Here is a 20,658-nt window from a genome sequence, read left to right as displayed (position 1 = left end):
CAGTCAGGACGTCCGGACCGGGGTGGTAGAACCCGGGCGCAGGTGCGTCCAGTGCGATTGGCAGTAGTCTGTTCCCAGCGCAACCTGCATGTGTCACAGAATTTAAAAGGGCATCTCTCGGATCGTCTATCTGTCTGTTTGTGTCATGTACTATTGCCGCTTTAAGAAGCAGAAATAGTTCTCTTGTCCGAACTTCCTCTTTCTCCGTGCTGTTTAGCAGAGAGATATGCATTGTAAATCAAACTGTCACATTTTTTTCCCCGGACTGTTTTCAGCTGCAGTGCTGGGTATGTGTAGTTTTTTTTGTGAAGAAGTGAAATTTAAATTGTATCTATCATTTTTTGATGTGACCTAAAGAGATTCTAAAGGAAAAAAAAAAAAAAAAAAGAGAAAAGCCGTTTTCATTTTTAATTTTTTTTACTCTCTTAAAGGGTCTTTTTCTTTTTGCGGCATTTTAAAGTTTTTTAATTAAGTTTTCCTCAATCTTCAATCTCTTTACCTTTTTATTTTTTATTTATTTATTTTTGAAAAAAGTTTTTTTTTTTTTACTCTTGTATCAAAGTTTTGAGTTTTTGGTTGTGAACTAAGTTTTTGAAGGTTTTTCTTATCGTTTTGAGTTTTTTCTTAGTGTTTTATATACTCATTTTTAGAAGTTTTTTTTAGTACTGTTTTCTTTTCTCATTTTTGTGTGTTTTTCATTTTCATTTTTTTTGCTTTTGCTATGGGGAATAGAGTGGCCGAGCAACAGGAAAGTCAGTAGATAGTGACAGAATACGAAGGTGTTAAGTATGTGAAGATTTTTGGAAGGTATAAAGTACGTGAAATTCATTAGAATGGCAGATTTCAAGCTGCAGAGTGGCATGACGTAGAAAGGAAAATAAGGGAAGTTAGCTGATGTTAGATTGCTGAATACTAATACATGGTATGAAGTGGCAGCAGAGCTTACATCGTTTAGATGGTACAGAAAGTTATGTGAGCAAATCAGGAAGTGATTTTTGTGGGTATGAGACAGGAGAATCTGCGCAGTCTGCTTTTAGCAGAATCCATGGTATAGGTAGTTATTTTTGCACAGTATGTGGTGCGCCCCGTCTCTCCCTACAGGGAGAAGGCATAATTGCTCCTCTCTATTATTCTTGTTGTTCTAATCTATCCTCTTTTTCCTCTGAGTCTTTTCTCTCCGCACTCTCTCTCTCTCTCTCTCTCTCTCTCTCTCTCCTTTCCTCTTCCTCCACATTTTTTCTCTTCTCTCTCTTCCCCTCTTTCTCCACTCCTCTCTTCTCCTCTCCTCCCATCTTCTCCTCCCTCCTTATCCACTCCCCCACCACACCTTTCTTCTCTCTCTCTCCACATTCTCTCTCCCCTCCTACTATTCCTTTGTCTCACTCCTCAACCCCTCCTCCTTCTTCTTCCTCTTTTTTTTTTTTTTTCCTCCGTGTTGCCGGCTGGGCCAACGCCCAATTCAAACAATATGGTGCTTACAGCACAAGGTGTCCCTGGCACAGTCCAGCCATTGCCAGTTGTGATATCGGGGAGAGAAGGTGAAAGCCCCCCCTACAGTGGGCAGCTCCAGACACGTCAGGCAGCAGTCAGCTCAGCCCTGGGTGCAGAGGGGGGAGGAGTGATATCAGAACGAGCTCACTGACAGATCCTCCGTTACCTCATTTCACAGTCAACAATATTGTAACCCTTAAGGTTTTACATGAACTTTGATATCACCATGTATTGATAATGTACAGCTTCAGCACCGGTCAGAGCTGCCTACATCCACATTCACACCAACATGAAACTATAATCCTAATCCATCATAGCTTCAGCAAGGGGGGAGACATCCTCACACAAAAAAGCAACTTCTAAGTCCAAAATCAGTCAGTGTATGACCCCAGTACAAGCTGTCACAACTATTCTTCTGATGAAGATGAAGAGGGAACATCATACATGCTGTCCAGTACTAGAAAAGAAGCCCACAGGCACCAAGAATGCAGGGGCAGATAGAGGCACCACCATTACACTATGTGCACTGCACTTCAAGTCAGGTGACAATTTTCCAGACCCAGGGATGCATCCCATGCCATTTTACCGAAGAATGTAGCAGAAGCAGTAAACATATGCAGCCAGCTGGAATGATCTCTGGGCCATGAATGAAAATAGAAGCAGGTGATGCACTCTGGCCAATCATGGAGCAATTCAAACTTCCAGCAGAATCAGACATACACGCTTGGAAGTCAGGGCCACAGCTAATTGAACAGCTCAGAGAGTGAGCCATGACATGAGCCAAGAAAAGACAGAGTCTGTAAAGAAGTTTCATTGCAGAGTAATGCAAGTATTCCAAGACTTGGGCTTCACCATTCATGACCAGATACACAGGCCTTTGGGCATGGACTGAGACAGCCAATCAGGAAACCACTGATAGTGGCTAGGCCTAGGAACAGGTCAATAGCAGTGGACTGACCCAGAAAAAATGTTTTATGTGCGCCTAGGAGACTGTTTATTGCCGATTGTCACCAAAACTGCCGCCATTATAGCACCACAAAGAGCGCAAAGAAGGAAACGGGTGCCATGCTGCTGAGAACGCTCGAAGGGGAGCCAGAGGTGAAGACGCTGCAAAGTGCCGACCAACACACCACCAGAAGAACCGCTGCAGACTCCAGAGAGGAGACACCGACCTCAATAAGGTTAGCAAAGGGGAGAAGCTATGTCGGAGCAGGAGGAAGAAGTGATGGCAGATGCAGCCACAGCCCCTGTAACGCCCCAAGACCTTGGGTTGGATGCAGCCGCCGGTCTCATGGCACCCCGGGCCTCGCCACGAATGCACCTGCAGGCCCCGTCTTACCACCGCAGCTTCAATCAGCAGGCCGGACCCCGCTGCCGCTACAGTACCCATCATGCCGTTGTCCACAGTAGCCAAAGGGATTGAGTCCCAACCAGGGGTGCAGAAGACAGCCCCTCTCATGGTGACCACTGACCTGAAAGCGCAACCACCCTACAAAGACAGAAAAAGTGTCAAGTGTTACATCTGTAGCAAGTTTGGCCATTTCCAGAACCAGTGCAAAGCACTCACGCCCCCGAAGAGACTGGACCCATGCAATCCAAGAGTTGGTCCAGAGAAACAGGTCAAGGAGGAAGTGCAGAAAGCAGTGAAGTACCCCGTCCATAGGACAGAGGCAAGCAAGCCAGGTCTGCAAGACACTACGCTCCTGACATGTAAAACTTCATCTGCAAGACCAGTACCTCAAATTACCCTTAAAATGGATGGCGTTGTCAGATCCAAAGTGGTGCAGCCAGAAGTGTGATGACACCTGTGGAACTCGCTGATCCCACCTGCCTATCAGAATCCTCTGTGTCTCGCATGGGCATTGGTGGTCAAGTCAGACATTCTCAGCTTACAAAGCCACTGAGCGTGTGCACTCAGCCAGGACACTCTATCCTGTCCCAGTTTGTGGTGTAAAGGACCTGCCACTCAACCTGCTGGGAGCGAACCTACTGCAGAAGCTGAAGGCAACCACAGTGTTCCAGGAAGATGGGACAGTGACATTTTCTTCATCCCTGACCCGAGAAGAGTCATGCTGGCAGCGCTACAAGAACATTAAACAATCGATGAGGCCTACCCAAGGAGGGACTGGATGTAGTACCAGAAAGTCTATGGTCTAAGGGACCCCAGCACGTGAGAAAAACCTCAAGTTGCCCCAGTACGGGTGTCACTCAAGCCATGTACCCCGTACCCTCGTAAGGCCCAGGCCAGGCCTAGAGTCAAGCTGCCTCTGACCAACTGAAGGTCTACCTGGAAATAGGAATCATTGTTCCTCGCAAATCGCCTTGCAATACCCCGCTTTTCCCCGTCAAGAAAAAGACTGTAAAAGGAGAGCCAGCCAAGTTCAGAATGGTATATAACCTGAGAGCTGTGAATGACACCACAGTGTTTGAAACTGCAATTATGCCGAATCCGCACACTCTGCTCTCGAATGTGCCTGCCACAGCAAAAGTGTTCACAGTGACCGACCTGGCTAAGGTTTTCTTCAGTGTTCCCCCTCATCCGGAAGACCAGTTCCTGTTTGCCTTAATGCACCAGGGGGGACACCACACATGGACAGTGATGCCACAGTGGGCCCAGAACAGCCCTTCACAGTTCACCAAAGCAATGTCCACAGTTCTCACCAACTGAGTCACAGAACAAGCAGAAGTAACCCTGCTACAATACATGGACAATCTACTCCTTTGTGCAATTGACTTTGACATGTGTAAAGCCCATTCCTTGTATCTCCTACTCTACCTGGCGGAGCAGCACTGCAAGATCTCAAAGAACGAAGTCCAGTGGTGTCTGAAGCAAGTTACATTCCAGAGACACTGTATTGCTCGCCAGGCGAAACACCTGACAGATGACCGGAAGACCACAGTGGAGAAGATGGTCCTACAGGTCTTCCTTGGCCCCGTTCCTCCTGACTGATGCAGTCTTCAGCTCGTTCAATAAGTTAAAAGGCACAGTAGTCTCAGCACCAGCACTAGGCCCATCTGACTACGAGAAGCCATTCCATCTCTACTTGATGAGAAAAGAAGGCCTTGCTACTGGAGTCCTGACACAGCTTCAGGGGGGAAAGCAGAGACTTTCGGACTACTTTTCAGCTTGCCTGGATCCAGTTGCAAGGGAAGCCTCTTCCTCCCGCATGAAGGCAGCAGTTGCAGCACACGCCCTCCTGGACAGGACTACTGACATCAGTGGAAAAACCATTGGAAATCCTGGCTCTGCATGACATCTCAGCAATCCTCAACCAAACCCAGCTAAAACATCTCTCCACCGCCAGGCATCTTCGCCTTCAGTGCTCTCTACTCCTGCCCAACAATGTCACCATCTCCAGATGCACAGTCCTCAATCCGCCCACTCTACTCCCACTCCCAAGGGGGGATACAGATACGGATCCTCAGATAAAAAGTCTGATCAAAATCTGCATGATACCTTCTGCAGGGATCTGAATTTGCTCCGGACGGATGACCATGATTGCTTCAGCATCATGCAACAGGAAACAGCAGGACTACCCAAGGTGGCAGAAGAGCCACTGACCAACCCAGAGTTGATCCTCTATGTGGATGGCTCCAGATTTGCAGATGATGAAAAAAGATTCCACACGGGAGGTGCAGCGACCAGCAATTAAGAGATCCTGTGGTCCAGAAGTCTGCCGCCCAGTCTGTCAGCCCAGGAAGCAGAACTGATAGCGCTGATGAAGGCCTACCAGATGGCAGAAGACAAGACTGAGAAAATGTTTACCGATTCAAGGTACTTGCATGGCATAGCACATGACTTCGGACCCATCTGGGCTGCAAGGGACTTCCTCACAGCAAGCGGAACAACCGTGAAGCATCAATGGAGCCATTAAGGACCTGCTGAACACACTTCAACTTCCAAAAGTGGTGACAATGCTAAAAGTCAAAGCGCATGGAAAACTGAACACAGTAGGGGCACGAGGCAACAACATGGCGGATATGGCAGCCAAAGAAACAGTCAAGGAAAGACAATATGGACAAGTGGAAGAGGTCGTAGAGCCGGACGGCTACTACAGGACGGCTGAAGACAGGAAACCTGACAAGATGACATCCTGGGATCTGCTCAAAAAAGTTGCAAGAGCAAGCCCCAAAGGACAAGATGGAATGTTGGATGCAGAAGAGAGCAACACATGAAGAAGGAAGGGTATACTCAATGGACTACAAACCCTGTTTACCCCGAAGCATGTACCCTATGGTGGTCCAGTGGGCACATGGGCACACACACAGATTAAAGACACAGATGAATGATCCGATTGGTGCTTACTGGTTCGCTCCAGAAATCTCCAATCTAACAGCCAAGTTCATAAACAGCTGTCTGACCTGTGGCAAATGCAACCCTGGAAGAATGAAGAAAGTTCCCACACATCGTCTTGCCAGACCACTGTACCCCTTCCAGAGGATCCAGATAGACCACATCCAGATGCCGCCAAGTGGAGGATTCGAATATGTCCTTGTGGTCGTGGACGTGTTCTCAGGATGGCCAGAAGCTTTCCCAGTGAGGAACCAGTCAGCAAAGACTACTGCAAAGAAGCTACTCTCAGAGATGAGATATGCAGCCATGGGGTCACAGAAGTGATAGAGAGTGACCAGGGACCTGCATTCACAGCAAACCTCACATGAGAGATCTAGTCAGCAGTAGGGTCAGACTTAGGCCTACACACTCCCAATCACACTACTCAGTGTTCAGGCACACTCCCAGAGGCCCAGGAAAGCTGTCACCATATGAAATTTTGTTTGTGTCTAGTCCCAGGTTAGGGGTATCCTTTCCCTTAGCAGCTGATTATGCAATATGATACTTTGTCTGCTTATGTAATTGAACTCACCAAGAAACTTGCTAACATCCATTCTCGAGTTTTTTTCTTCATTGCCAGATCCAGATTCAGTGTCCGGTATGCACTCCTAGAAGCCAGGAGACTGGGTGTTGGTGAAAAAGCTTGTAAGGAGAACACCACTCGATCCCAGATTTGATGGTCCTGCTCAAGTGCTGCTGATGACACCAAACTCTGTGAAACTGGAGGGAAGACTCGCTTGGATCCACTCATCGCATGGCAAGAAAGCTCCCCTACCAGAAGATGACACCCAAGCCAGAATGATGTCGTGGATGCCCTGCCTGACCGAACAGATGACCTACCTGATAAAGACTGCACATCGCTCACTACACATGCTATTGACTAAGAGACTGATTGCAACGAACCCCCGTTAGGGACAGATCTCCTGACCGCCCATTTGCGAAAAGTCTGTATGGAGTGGGGCACAGGCGTTAGGCTTGTGTCAGTTCGCCAACAGCACAAAAGAGTTGCAGCGCTTTGGGACAGGAGGCTAGGATTAGGGCAAGTGATATCTAAGGGGGGCTTGTGATAGAAATATATATATCATGTAGATCTCACTTGCATGTATACTCCTCTATAATCAAATATATACTTATATGCTCACAGCTAATATATACATTATAATAAATGGTTTAAAATGGCTGACACAAACTGAACTGATATAAGCCTGATATAACCCAGACAGATCATATGGGGTTTTCCACCCCTAAAAGCAGAAGAGGGTCAGATGTTTGGTGACTGCTGATCAAATGTCATCTTTGTCCTACAGACAGAGAACTCGAGTTTAGTTGCTTGATCAGCAGTCATATGAGCATTAATCACAATATTCCATATATGTTTAGATAACCAATGACAGAGGAGCTAGACAATATGGTAATTAACTAACCACCCCTGACAACCCCTAACCACTCCTTTCTATGTGAAAATATAAAACTATGTATGTACAATAAAGTATCAGTATTGATGGAATGTTGTTCTGTCACAGTTGTGTACAGTCCATTCTTGATGAGCGCTCAAAATACTCAGTCTAATTGGGAGCGGCCACAGCACACACAGGGATATATTTATCCAACCCTAATATTTCCATAACAAAATCTCCGGTTGTGATTGGTTGAGGGGCAGTTTCAGGCAAATCTACGTCACTTGTGTCCCTCAAAAAACCAGAACCCGGCCTTGCCACGCAACCAATTTCCAGTGCCCCCGGGAAAGCTTCCGCATTAAAAATATACTCATCCCCATCATCCTCCTCATCCTCCACCTCCTCTTCGCCCGCTACCTCGTCCTGTACACTGCCCTGACCAGACAATGGCTGACTGTCATCAAGGCTTTCCTCTTCCTCTGGTGCAGACGCCTGATCCTTTATGTGCGTCAAACTTTGCATCAGCAGATGCATTAGGGGGATGCTCATGCTTATTACGGCGTTGTCTGCACTAACCAGCCGTGTGCATTCCTCAAAACACTGAAGGACTTGACACATGTCTTGTATCTTGGACCACTGCACACCTGACAACTCCATGTCTGCCATCCTACTGCCTGCCCGTGTATGTGTATCCTCCCACAAAAACATAACAGCCCGCCTCTGTTGGCACAGTCTCTGAAGCATGTGCAGTGTTGAGTTCCACCTTGTTGCAACGTCTATGATTAGGCGATGCTGGGGAAGGTTCAAAGACCGCTGATAGGTCTGCATACGGCTGGAGTGTACAGGCGAACGTCAGATATGTGAGCAAAGTCCACGCACTTTGAGGAGCAGGTCGGAGAACCCAGGATAAGTTTTCAATAAGCACTGCACCACCAGGTTTAAGGTGTGAGCCAGGCAAGGAATGTGTTTCAGTTGGGAAAGGGAGATGGCAGCCATGAAATTCCTTCCGTTATCACTCACTACCTTGCCTGCCTCAAGATCTACTGTGCCCAGCCACGACTGCGTTTCTTGTTGCAAGAACTCGGACAGAACTTCCGCGGTGTGTCTGTTGTCGCCCAAACACTTCATAGCCAATACAGCCTGCTGACGCTTGCCAGTAGCTGGCCCATAATGGGACAACTGGTGTGCAACAGTGTCATCTGCCGATGGAGTGGTTGGCCGACTGCGGTCTGTGGAAGAGCTGTAGCTTCTGCAGGAGGACGAGGAGGAGGAGGGGGTGCGAACGCCTACAGCCAACTGTTTCCTAGACCGTGGGCTAGGCACAACTGTCCCGAAATTGATGTCCCCTGTGGACCCTGCATCCACCACATTCACCCAGTGTGCCGTGATGGACACATAACGTCCCTGGCCATGCCTACTGGTCCATGCATCTGTAGTCAGGTGCACCTTTGTACTCACAGATTGCCTGAGTGCATGGACGATGCGCTGTTTAACATGCTGGTGCAGGGCTGGGATGGCTTTTCTTGAAAAAAAGTGTCGACTGGGTAGCTCGTATCGTGGTTCAGCGTACTCCATCAGGGCTTTGAAAGCTTTGCTTTCAACTAACCGGTAGGGCATCATCTCTAACGAGATTAGTCTAGCTATGTGGGCGTTAAAACCCTGTGTATGCGGATGCGAGGATAAGTACTTCCTTTTCCTAACCAGAGTCTCATGTAGTGTGAGCTGAACTGGAGAGATGGAGAACGCGGAACTTGCGGGTGTGCCGGTGGACATGGCAGACTGAGAGACGGTTGGAGACGGTATTGTTTCCGCCGGTGCCCTAGATGCAATATTTCCTCCTACAAAACTGGTGATTCCCTGACCCTGACTGCTTTTGGCTGGCAAAGAAACCTGCACAGATACTGCCGGTGGTGCGGAAAATGGTGGCCTTACAGTGACGGAAGGGATGTTGCGTTGCTGACTAGCTTCATTGGCCGAGGGTGCTACAACCTTAAGGGACGTTTGGTAGTTAGTCCAGGCTTGAAAATGCATGGTGGTTAAGTGTCTATGCATGCAACTAGTATTGAGACTTTTCAGATTCTGACCTCTGCTTAAGCTAGTTGAACATTTTTGACAGATGACTTTGCGCTGATCAATTGGATGTTGTTTCAAAAAATGCCAGACTGCACTCTTCCTAGCATCGGATCCCTTTTCAGGGATTGCAGACTGAGCTTTAACCGGATGGCCACGCTGTCCTCCAACAGGTTTTGGCTTTGACACGCGTTTTGGGCCAGATACGGGCCCGGCAGATGGAACCTGTTGCGATGTTGATGCCTGCTGCGGCCCCTCCTCCACCTCCGCTTCTGAACTACTGCCGCCTGCACTCTGTTCCCCCAATGGCTGCCAATCGGGGTCAACAACTGGGTCATCTATTACCTCCTCTTCGAGCTCGTGTGCAACTTCGTCTGTGTCACCGTGTCGGTCGGTGGTATAGCGTTCGTGGCGGGGCAACATAGTCTCATCAGGGTCTGATTGCGGATCAGTACCCTGAGAGGGCAATGTTGTGGTCTGAGTCAAAGGAGCAGCATAGTACTATGGCTGTGGCTGTGCATCAGTGCACTCCATGTCAGAATCTACTTGTAATGGGCATGGCCTGTTAAGTGTTTCACTTTCTAAGCCAGGGACGGTATGTGTAAAGAGCTCCATGGAGTAACCCGTTGTGTCGCCTGCTGCATCCTTCTCTCTTGTTGTTGTTTTTGCTGAAGAGGACAAGGAAGTGACTTGTCCCTGACCGTGAACATCCACAAGCGACGCGCTGCTTTTACATTTACCAGTTTCAGAAGAGGAGGCAAAAGAGCTAGAGGCTGAGTCTGCAATGTAAGCCAAAACTTGCTGTTGCTGCTCCGGCTTTAAAAGCGGTTTTCCTACTCCCAGAAAAGAGAGCTTTCGAGGCCTTGTGTAGCCAGACGACGAAACTGGCTCCACAGCTCCAGACTTAGGTGGAATATTTTTATCCCCACGCCCACCTGATGCTCCACTACCACTACCATCATTACCAGCTGACAATGAACGCCCACGGCCACGACCTCTTGCACCAGACTTCCTCATTGTTTTAAAAACGTAACCAAAGTAACTTTATTTGTTGCTGTCAAACAACTTACACGGTGAGCTATAACTTCAGTATGATTTCAATATCCCTTAACAGGTTGTTGAGACCACAAGGAAAATCAGGCACAATGTTACACACACTGTTTTCTGTGGCACCAAATCACAGAGATGCCACACACGCAGGACTGTCACTCAAGCACAAATGTCAATATTAATCTCACACCTTTTTTTTTTTTTTTTTTCCTCAGGGAGACTTTAGAAACCAAATAAGATCAAATGATTTCTTTCAGGGACAATTTAGAAACCAAATACTAAAAAAATAAAAAGACTTTCTAGGGCCCACTGAGTGAGAGATGGCACACACAGGAGTCAGGAGTGGCACACAAGCCCTGAGGCCAATATTAATCTCCCACTGATTGATGTTTTAATTTTTTTTCTGGTAGATTTTAGAACCCAAATCAAGCAAAAAAATAAATAGGCTTTCTATGGCCCACTGAGTGAGAGATGGCACACACAGGAGTCAGGAGTGGCACACAAGCCCTGACTGAGGCCAATATTTTTCTACCACTGATTGATGTAGTGTTTTTTTTAAGGTAGATATTAGAACCCAAATCAAGGAAAAAAATAAATAGGCTTTCTATGGCCCACAATTTGAGAGAGAGAGGTGGCACACCCAGGAGTCAAGACTGGCACACAAGCTGAAAGGGCAATATTAATCTCCCACTGTTTTTTTTTTTTTTTTTTTCAGGGAGACTTTAGAAACCAAATAATAATAAAAAAAAATAAATAGGCTTTCTATGGCCCACTGAGTGAGAGATGGCACACACAGGAGTCAGGAGTGGCACACAAGCCCTGACTGAGGCCAATATTTTTCTCCCACTGATTGATGTAGTGATTTTTTTAAAGGTAGATTTTAGAACCCAAATCAAGCAAAAAAATAAATAGGCTTTCTATGGCCCACTGAGTGAGAGATGGCACACACAGGAGTCAGGAGTGGCACACAAGCCCTGACTGAGGCCAATATTTTTCTACCACTGATTGATGTAGTGTTTTTTTTAAGGTAGATTTTAGAACCCAAATCAAGGAAAAAAATAAATAGGCTTTCTATGGCCCACTGAGTGAGAGATGGCACACACAGGAGTCAGGAGTGGCACACAAGCCCTGACTGAGGCCAATATTTTTCTACCACTGATTGATGTAGTGTTTTTTTTAAGGTAGATTTTAGAACCCAAATCAAGGAAAAAAATAAATAGGCTTTCTATGGCCCACTGAGTGAGAGATGGCACACACAGGAGTCAGGAGTGGCACACAAGCCCTGAGGCCAATATTAATCTCCCACTGATTGATGTTTTTATTTTTTTTTCTGGTAGATTTTAGAACCCAAATCAAGCAAAAAGATAAATAGGCTTTCTATGGCCCACTGAGTGAGAGATAGCACACACAGGAGTCAGGAGTGGCACACAAGCCCTGAGGCCAATATTAATCTCCCACTGATTGATGTTTTAATTTTTTTTCTGGTAGATTTTAGAACCCAAATCAAGGAAAAAAATAAATAGGCTTTCTATGGCCCACTGAGTGAGAGATGGCACACACAGGAGTCAGGAGTGGCACACAAGCCCTGACTGAGGCCAATATTTTTCTACCACTGATTGATGTAGTGTTTTTTTTAAGGTAGATTTTAGAACCCAAATCAAGGAAAAAAATAAATAGGCTTTCTATGGCCCACTGAGTGAGAGATGGCACACACAGGAGTCAGGAGTGGCACACAAGCCCTGACTGAGGCCAATATTTTTCTCACACTGATTGATGTAGTGATTTTTTTAAAGGTAGATTTTAGAACCCAAATCAAGCAAAAAAATAAATAGGCTTTCTATGGCCCACTGAGTGAGAGATGGCACACACAGGAGTCAGGAGTGGCACACAAGCCCTGACTGAGGCCAATATTTTTCTCACACTGATTGATGTAGTGTTTTTTTAAGGTAGATTTTAGAACCCAAATCAAGGAAAAAAATAGATAGGCTTTATATGGCCCACAATTTGAGAGAGAGAGGTGGCACACCCAGGAGTCAAGACTGGCACACAAGCTGAAAGGGCAATATTAATCTCCCACAGTTTTTTTTTTTTCAGGGAGACTTTAGAAACCAAATAATAAAAAAATAAAATAAATAGGCTTTCTATGGCCCACTGAGTGAGAGATGGCACACAAAGGAGTCAGGAGTGGCACACAAGCCCTGACTGAGGCCAATATTTTTCTCCCACTGATTGATGTAGTGATTTTTTTAAAGGTAGATTTTAGAACCCAAATCAAGCAAAAAAATAAATAGGCTTTCTATGGCCCACTGAGTGAGAGATAGCACACACAGGAGTCAGGAGTGGCACACAAGCCCTGAGGCCAATATTAATCTCCCACTGATTGATGTTTTAATTTTTTTTCTGGTAGATTTTAGAACCCAAATCAAGCAAAAAAATAAATAGGCTTTCTATGGCCCACTGAGTGAGAGATGGCACACACAGGAGTCAGGAGTGGCACACAAGCCCTGACTGAGGCCAATATTTTTCTCCCACTGATTGATGTAGTGATTTTTGTAAAGGTAGATTTTAGAACCCAAATCAAGCAAAAAAATAAATAGGCTTTCTATGGCCCACTGAGTGAGAGATGGCTCACACAGGAGTCAGGAGTGGCACACAAGCCCTGAGGCCAATATTAATCTCCCACTGATTGATGTTTTTATTTTTTTTCTGGTAGATTTTAGAACCCAAATCAAGCAAAAAAATAAATAGGCTTTCTATGGCCCACTGAGTGAGAGATAGCACACACAGGAGTCAGGAGTGGCACACAAGCCCTGAGGCCAATATTAATCTCCCACTGATTGATGTTTTATTTTTTTTTCTGGTAGATTTTAGAACCCAAATCAAGCAAAAAAATAAATAGGCTTTCTATGGCCCACTGAGTGAGAGATAGCACACACAGGAGTCAGGAGTGGCACACAAGCCCTGAGGCCAATATTAATCTCCCACTGATTGATGTTTTAATTTTTTTTCTGGTAGATTTTAGAACCCAAATCAAGCAAAAAAATAAATAGGCTTTCTATGGCCCACTGAGTGAGAGATGGCACACACAGGAGTCAGGAGTGGCACACAAGCCCTGACTGAGGCCAATATTTTTCTCCCACTGATTGATGTAGTGATTTTTTTAAAGGTAGATTTTAGAACCCAAATCAAGCAAAAAAATAAATAGGCTTTCTATGGCCCACTGAGTGAGAGATGGCACACACAGGAGTCAGGAGTGGCACACAAGCCCTGAGGCCAATATTAATCTCCCACTGATTGATGTTTTTATTTTTTTTTCTGGTAGATTTTAGAACCCAAATCAAGCAAAAAAATAAATAGGCTTTCTATGGCCCACTGAGTGAGAGATAGCACACACAGGAGTCAGGAGTGGCACACAAGCCCTGAGGCCAATATTAATCTCCCACTGATTGATGTTTTATTTTTTTTTCTGGTAGATTTTAGAACCCAAATCAAGCAAAAAAATAAATAGGCTTTCTATGGCCCACTGAGTGAGAGATGGCACACACAGGAGTCAGGAGTGGCACACAAGCCCTGACTGAGGCCAATATTTTTCTACCACTGATTGATGTAGTGTTTTTTTTTAAGGTAGATTTTAGAACCCAAATCAAGGAAAAAAATAAATAGGCTTTCTATGGCCCACTGAGTGAGAGATGGCACACACAGGAGTCAGGAGTGGCACACAAGCCCTGACTGAGGCCAATATTTTTCTCACACTGATTGATGTAGTGATTTTTTTAAAGGTAGATTTTAGAACCCAAATCAAGCAAAAAAATAAATAGGCTTTCTATGGCCCACTGAGTGAGAGATGGCACACACAGGAGTCAGGAGTGGCACACAAGCCCTGACTGAGGCCAATATTTTTCTACCACTGATTGATGTAGTGTTTGTTTAAGGTAGATTTTAGAACCCAAATCAAGGAAAAAAATAAATAGGCTTTCTATGGCCCACAATTTGAGAGAGAGAGGTGGCACACCCAGGAGTCAAGACTGGCACACAAGCTGAAAGGGCAATATTAATCTCCCACTGTTTTTTTTTTGCGTTTTTTTTCCGTTTTTTTCAGCATTCTGCAAGCGTAATTAGCTTGCAGAATGCTAAAGTTTTCCAAGCGATCTGTAGCATCGCTTGGAAAACTGACTGACAGGTTGGTCACACTTGTCAAACATAGCGTTTGACAAGTGTGACCATCTTTTTACTAAAGATGCAGCTTATGCAGCATCTATAGTAAAAGATAGAATGTTTAAAAATAATAAAAAAAATTAAAAAAATGCTTATACTCACCCGCAGACAGCTGATCTCACCGGCGTCCGTTCCGTATAGATGGTGTGTGCGCGCAGGACCTTCCATGATGTCGCGGTCACGTGAGCGGTCACATGACCGGTCTCGACCAATCACAGGACCGTGACGTCATCGCAGGTCCTTCACCGCACACCAGCTACAGGAACCGAAGCGGCAGCGTGCAGTGAAGAGGCGGGAAGACATCGAAGGTGAGTATATCACTATTTTTTATTTTAATTCTTTTTTTTTGACCAATTATATGGTGCCCAGTGCGTGGAGGAGAGTCTCCTATCCTCCACCCTGGGTACCAACCGCACATAATCTGCTTACTTCCCGCATGGTGGGCACAGCCCCGTGCGGGAAGTAAGCAGATCAATGCACTCCTAGGTGTGCGGAATCCCCTGCAATTCCGCATTTTAATGAACATGTTGCTTTTTTTTCCGCGATGCGATTTTTTCGTGGAAAAAAAGGCTACATTTGCACAAAAAATGCGGAATACACTGAAAATAATGGGAGGCATATGTTAGCGTTTTTTTCGCGTTTTTATCACGTTTTTATAGCGAAAAAACGCGAAAAAAACGCGAAAAATACTGAACGTGTGCACATGGCCTAAAGGTTTCATGCTTCTTAAGTTTAGCTACATTTCAAGAATTCTGCCCATAGCCATCCCCAATACATTTTTCCAAAAGGTCTGCTCTATCTTTGGAAGACATATTTGGAGAGACTCTAAACCTAGACTCAACTATAATACACTCTCACTTCCTAAATCCAAAGGGGGTATGGGAGCTCCAGACCCACAGAAATACCACATTGTGGCGACGCTATCTCTTATAGTCGACTGGTGGAGAGAAAACCCACATAAGCTCTGGACACAGATTGCAGACACATCAATTCCAGTACCTTTCTCCACAATACTTCACCCCTCTAAAGAGTTTATTTACAACCTAAAAATCTGAAATGCAATTTCCAAAAACATAATTCGGATATGATCGAAATATTTACAATTATTAATGCCCCTACCGTCCCCTTTAACCAGAGTGATGGACCTTCCAGGACTTTGCTTAGATCGTTCCATAATCATAGATTCTGACTCTCTGCAGGATTAGGGATAATCTGGAGTGTTCTATGACAGATGGGGCTCTACTCCCATTGACAGAGTTGCAAACAAAATTCCCTCACTATCACTTTAATTTTCTCCACTACAATAGACTTAAGAACTCCATCAAATCCTACCTTGGTTTGGGAATCCTGCAGAGAGTTGAAGACTTTTGAAAAACTTTTAGCTCAGCATAAACCACCAAGAGGAGTCCTAATCAAACTCTACCAAGAGATTCTAATTAATACAATCCCCGTCAAGCGAGCCTTTATCTCTAATTGGGGAAAAGATTTGGGTATTAAACTACAAGACTGGGAAGTAGATAGAACTTCAAAAAAGGATGATCGTAAGGCAATTATATTTATATAAAAACCATAATTTTATTCAGCATTAAATCATTTAAAATCATACTGCCAACCGATATATCTCACACCATCACTAGTGCTGACGCACAGAGCCAAATGACAGGCAGCTTCCTCCCATAATGGGTATTAGTGGGGAAATGGTATTAACCACAATAAACAGATAGATAGAAATATAGTTTTAAAGTGCATATCCATACATAAATTAACCCTATATACCACCACTATTAATCAGTCACATTAGACTGCCTCTCCATTCAATAGCCCCCATCCAGACCACATTAGGCCTATAATAATTGGGATGGTATAATTACCTTAGATGGATGGAGTGTACACCGCTACTGCCACCGGGCTTCGTGCTTCCGCCCCGACGCGCGTTTCGGACACCTTTCTCAAGGGGCCTGATGAATGCATATGTCTCAATCATTTTATAGTTCCGGGATGCAGCGTGGTACCCCGCAAAACCAGATGTAATGTATCCTTCCCCCGGATATGACGCGCGCTGTTGCTAGGTCACAAGCGACGCCGGAAGGCGTCGGCGTCATAGTGTGGGCGGAGCCGGGGCGGGCCCCAACCACGTCACCAGACGCCGAAAGCCAGCAGGCGTGGCCAGGAGCGAGCCTCATGCGCGTGCAGGGGAAGGAACGCTGAGACTAAGCATACATGTAAATAGAGTACACACAACGAAACAAAACATTTAGATCACCGTGACCCATATTACTAGATGTATATTGCCGGGCACAGCTGACATTAAAATACATGAACACATATGGCATCAATTGAAAATACAAAGCACCAAATAACCCAATATATCTTTATTACAAGCATATAATGCTAATTAGCATACAATTGTACTACTATCATTCAGGTTACATGATAATCTCTAGTTGGAGTCCATTTCCTGCTTTTTCAGCCATATTTCAGTTCATATTCTGCCACGGCAAATTTCCATCAAGCTGACAATCAATGTGAAGGACGTAATGACCATTGAGTTCTTGGATGTATTTTTACATAAGGACGACAAAGGAGAAATACAGACGAATATTTTTCGTAAACCAACCTCCACGAACATGCTGCATGCGACTTCGTCCAATCCGGGACATATGATCCAGTCGGTTCCTACCGGGCAATTTTTACGTCTCCGTAGATTGTATTCTACACAGGCCATTACACAGTACACAGCAGGGGCACATTTATCTGACCGTACAGGAACATGGTCTGATCATACCACAGCTCCTGGGCAGGGGGGAAGCAAAAAAGTATACAGACAGGACAGCATGAGATTGCAGATTATTCTTTTTGTGAGGTAAAGCATTTTTTAAAATGTTTTACGTCAAATAAACAATTATTTGTGGTCCCATGCTGTAATGTCTGTATACTCTTTTGCTTTCCCCCTGCCCAGGAGCTGTGGTATGATCAGACCATATTCCTGTACGGTCAGACACGGCCATTACACAGTAAGGACACATTTATAAGATTATTTCAGCACGGGAACATTTTATTTAAACACATTTAATTGTGAAATTTATTATTAGCCCAAGTTATATTGATTAAAATTAACTGTGTTCATGGGAAAACCCTTTAAGTCAGGACACATGTAAAGGCAACTTATCAAAATAGAAAAAGCACATCTAGTGTCTAGCGTAGACCATACTGACTGCATGATGTGCTGGGCATCATAACAATGTTGATCTGGGTATATTGCACTAGGCACTAGTCCGGTCTTCCTTGGCAGACAAAACTGGGCAGTCTTCACTTCTGTGGTCGGTATCCTCAGCCTGGCATCTTGGGCGCATCTTGCATTTACTAGTCACTAGTGGTCATGCAATGTCATGACGTGAATTTTCTTGGTCCAGCTGCCATAGAGGAGTGGACTGGACAATGGAAATTAGCAGCCCAAATCTTTTTGCATCACTCAAAAGGCTGAGAAAACGATATGTTCTCCATCCAAGAAAACCGGGCTGATTACACTAATCACACTCTGATAAAACTCCGAGTGTGATCAGCATGTGATCTAATTTTCTTGGATGTGGAGAATTAAAGTTTCTCCATCTTCTCCATCCAATCTGTCCATGAAAATTGGACCCCACTCAGATGTCATCCGAGAGTGTTCCAATGTTTTTCACAGACCCATAGACATGAGTGTGCGAGTGTAATCGGATTATTGGAGGCAAATCATGCATGCTGTGATCTTTTTCCCCGGTCTACATGCTCAGAGCAAACAACTGGACATGTGCATGGCCTCACTGAATACCATTGATCTGAGTGTGATCCTATGTTGTGATGGATCGCACTAGGATCAACACTACAGTTGTCTGAAAAAGCCCTAACCACCATCTATGAAATGTCATGTTTTCCCAATTTCCGATCTTAAGAACTATAGTAATCAGTAATGTGACCCTCCTAAACAATCTGGTTCCTATTCTAACAATCTTAACAGCAGTCATAAGATGACACTTTATCGCTGATCTTCCCACACACTAGGCAGTATAAACATACTTTTAGTCAGCAACTACTAGCTGTTATTTCTTCCATTATACAAATCAAAGTTGTAGCATTTAATAGAAATTTTATAATTATTCACTATCCCAACTTTCTATTCTACCATGCAACCTTCCAACATGCAAGGAATCTTCTAAAAAAAAAGACTACCCCTATATCTAGTTTAATTTTTGTTTCATCATGTACCATGCTGATCACCATTTGTCTGGTCAGCTCCATCATAAATGCCGGTTTGGTATACCTTTTTGAAAGAACCTCCCCTCTAGAAGACCATTTTTAATGAAATTTAGGGTGGTCAGCTCAAACAGATTTTATTGTATGGTATACTGACCCAACACAGAGCTGTGGCATTACAGAAATACAAGCACACAATTAAAACATTGTATTATGATTTACAGTATTTTACAGGACAATTTATTGTTCCATTTTTACCTTCCAGTTTGCAAAAGGAGGATTTGGAGTTTCCTCCTCTTGAGCAGATAAATGAGAATGAAGAGGCCAATCACTCTACCCCATTGATTGGACCACTTGGGCGTCTACTGGGAGTTCATTCCCCAAGTCCACCTCGTTCTAACTCACGACAGAGCTTGTTAATGAGAAGACAGAGCGGCATACCTCTAGGACTCCCACACTTTACACACCGAGACGTGGGAAACAGGGGTGGAAAGACCCTACGTGATCAAAATGTATTCATGTCTACCCCTTTCGATGAGAGGTCAGGATCTTAAAAGGAAGGTGCTACGTTTTAATATTGTAAAAAAAATAAAAATGTTAAATTCCTTAAGTTATAAAAATATTTTCAAGTGCATCGTATTTATTGTTTTTCTATTAATTTTCTTTCAGCCACTGGGTGCTGCCATTTTGCTTTGCAGGAGTGTAAGTGTAGCTGCACGACACTTAAACTCTGCAAATACGGCTGCCCTGGGCATAGGAATCACACTGCTGCTGGTTCTGCCTGTGCTGCTGTTTTGGGCTGGTGGGAGGAGTAAGGCAGAATCAGTGAGAGATGAGAGCAGACTAGATCTATCTATTGCTGATAATGACAGACTGCTACAAACCACAGATCTTCATCAGTTTTGCACTAGGTCAACTGTAAATCACAAGTTGATCGCATATCATGTGAACATCCTCACCTCTCACCTCAGATATCATAGATCTGAAACTTTGTGATGCTGCAATTGGCAATTTTCCGTGTGGGCATTTTTCCTGTACGGATTTTTCAGGGAACCACGGTCTTCATGAACAACTGCGCTTCATTTCCTATTTATAAGAATATGTGGTCTCTGGAGTGATTTTTAATTTGTAGTCCCCTTTTCTATTTTTGTCATTTTACTTATTTTGCATTGTGCACACTGCTAAAGTTAATATTGATGATACTAGACTATGTCAAATCTTTATAAATGTCTTCCATTTGTTTGTGGAATATGTGTGCAATGTTAAATATCTGCCGTTTTCTGCTCATACCTAATATGGTACCCATGTTATTGGATAGGCGCTTCCTGTATTTCTGGACAGGAAATTATCTGTGCGCATGTCTCCGACGTCTTTAAAACCGGTGCATCCATAGCAGCACCTGATTATGACACGTGCAAGTCAATAAAGTCATTGGGAGTTCCCCGTGACCCGCATCGTCATGGGCGGCCAGATGGGATGCAACTTCCATGGTGGAATATGTGACACATGCGCCGCAAGTAAGATCAATAGTTTGCACACCTGTGATTGGAATTATATAAAGAATAGCTGAGACACACTTCCATCTATGGCCACCTGAGGAAGCCAATGCGAAACGCATGTTGGGGCTATTGGCGTGTTGTCGCGTTTGGGGAACAATGGGTACGAGCCTTTTGTATATGTATTCATGGATGCAATTGTTATAATTAGGATATATCCTTTAGATTTACAGCTATAATGGCTACTCTAAAAGAGTAGATATAATGCCATGAAACCTTTTGCATCCTCATACATTCTTATATGTAAGGCACTGAACCACTAGCACTTTACATTGATATATACTATCTGCTGCTGCTCTTCCTGCCCCTTTAC

At 44.5% G+C, this 20,658-nt stretch overlaps 1 pseudogene; it reads left to right on the top strand.

The window, feature by feature from the left end:
• LOC143803841 (bestrophin-1-like) overlaps positions 1 to 19,343 on the top strand; it is an 82,236-nt pseudogene extending 62,893 nt beyond the window's left edge.
• Positions 19,344 to 20,658: the final 1,315 nt, after the last annotated feature.

Source organism: Ranitomeya variabilis, chromosome 2 (assembly GCF_051348905.1).
Source record: "Ranitomeya variabilis isolate aRanVar5 chromosome 2, aRanVar5.hap1, whole genome shotgun sequence".
Taxonomy (NCBI): domain Eukaryota; kingdom Metazoa; phylum Chordata; class Amphibia; order Anura; family Dendrobatidae; genus Ranitomeya; species Ranitomeya variabilis.
Note: the sequence above shows the minus strand (reverse complement) of the source record. Positions and strands in the feature narration are given on the sequence as shown.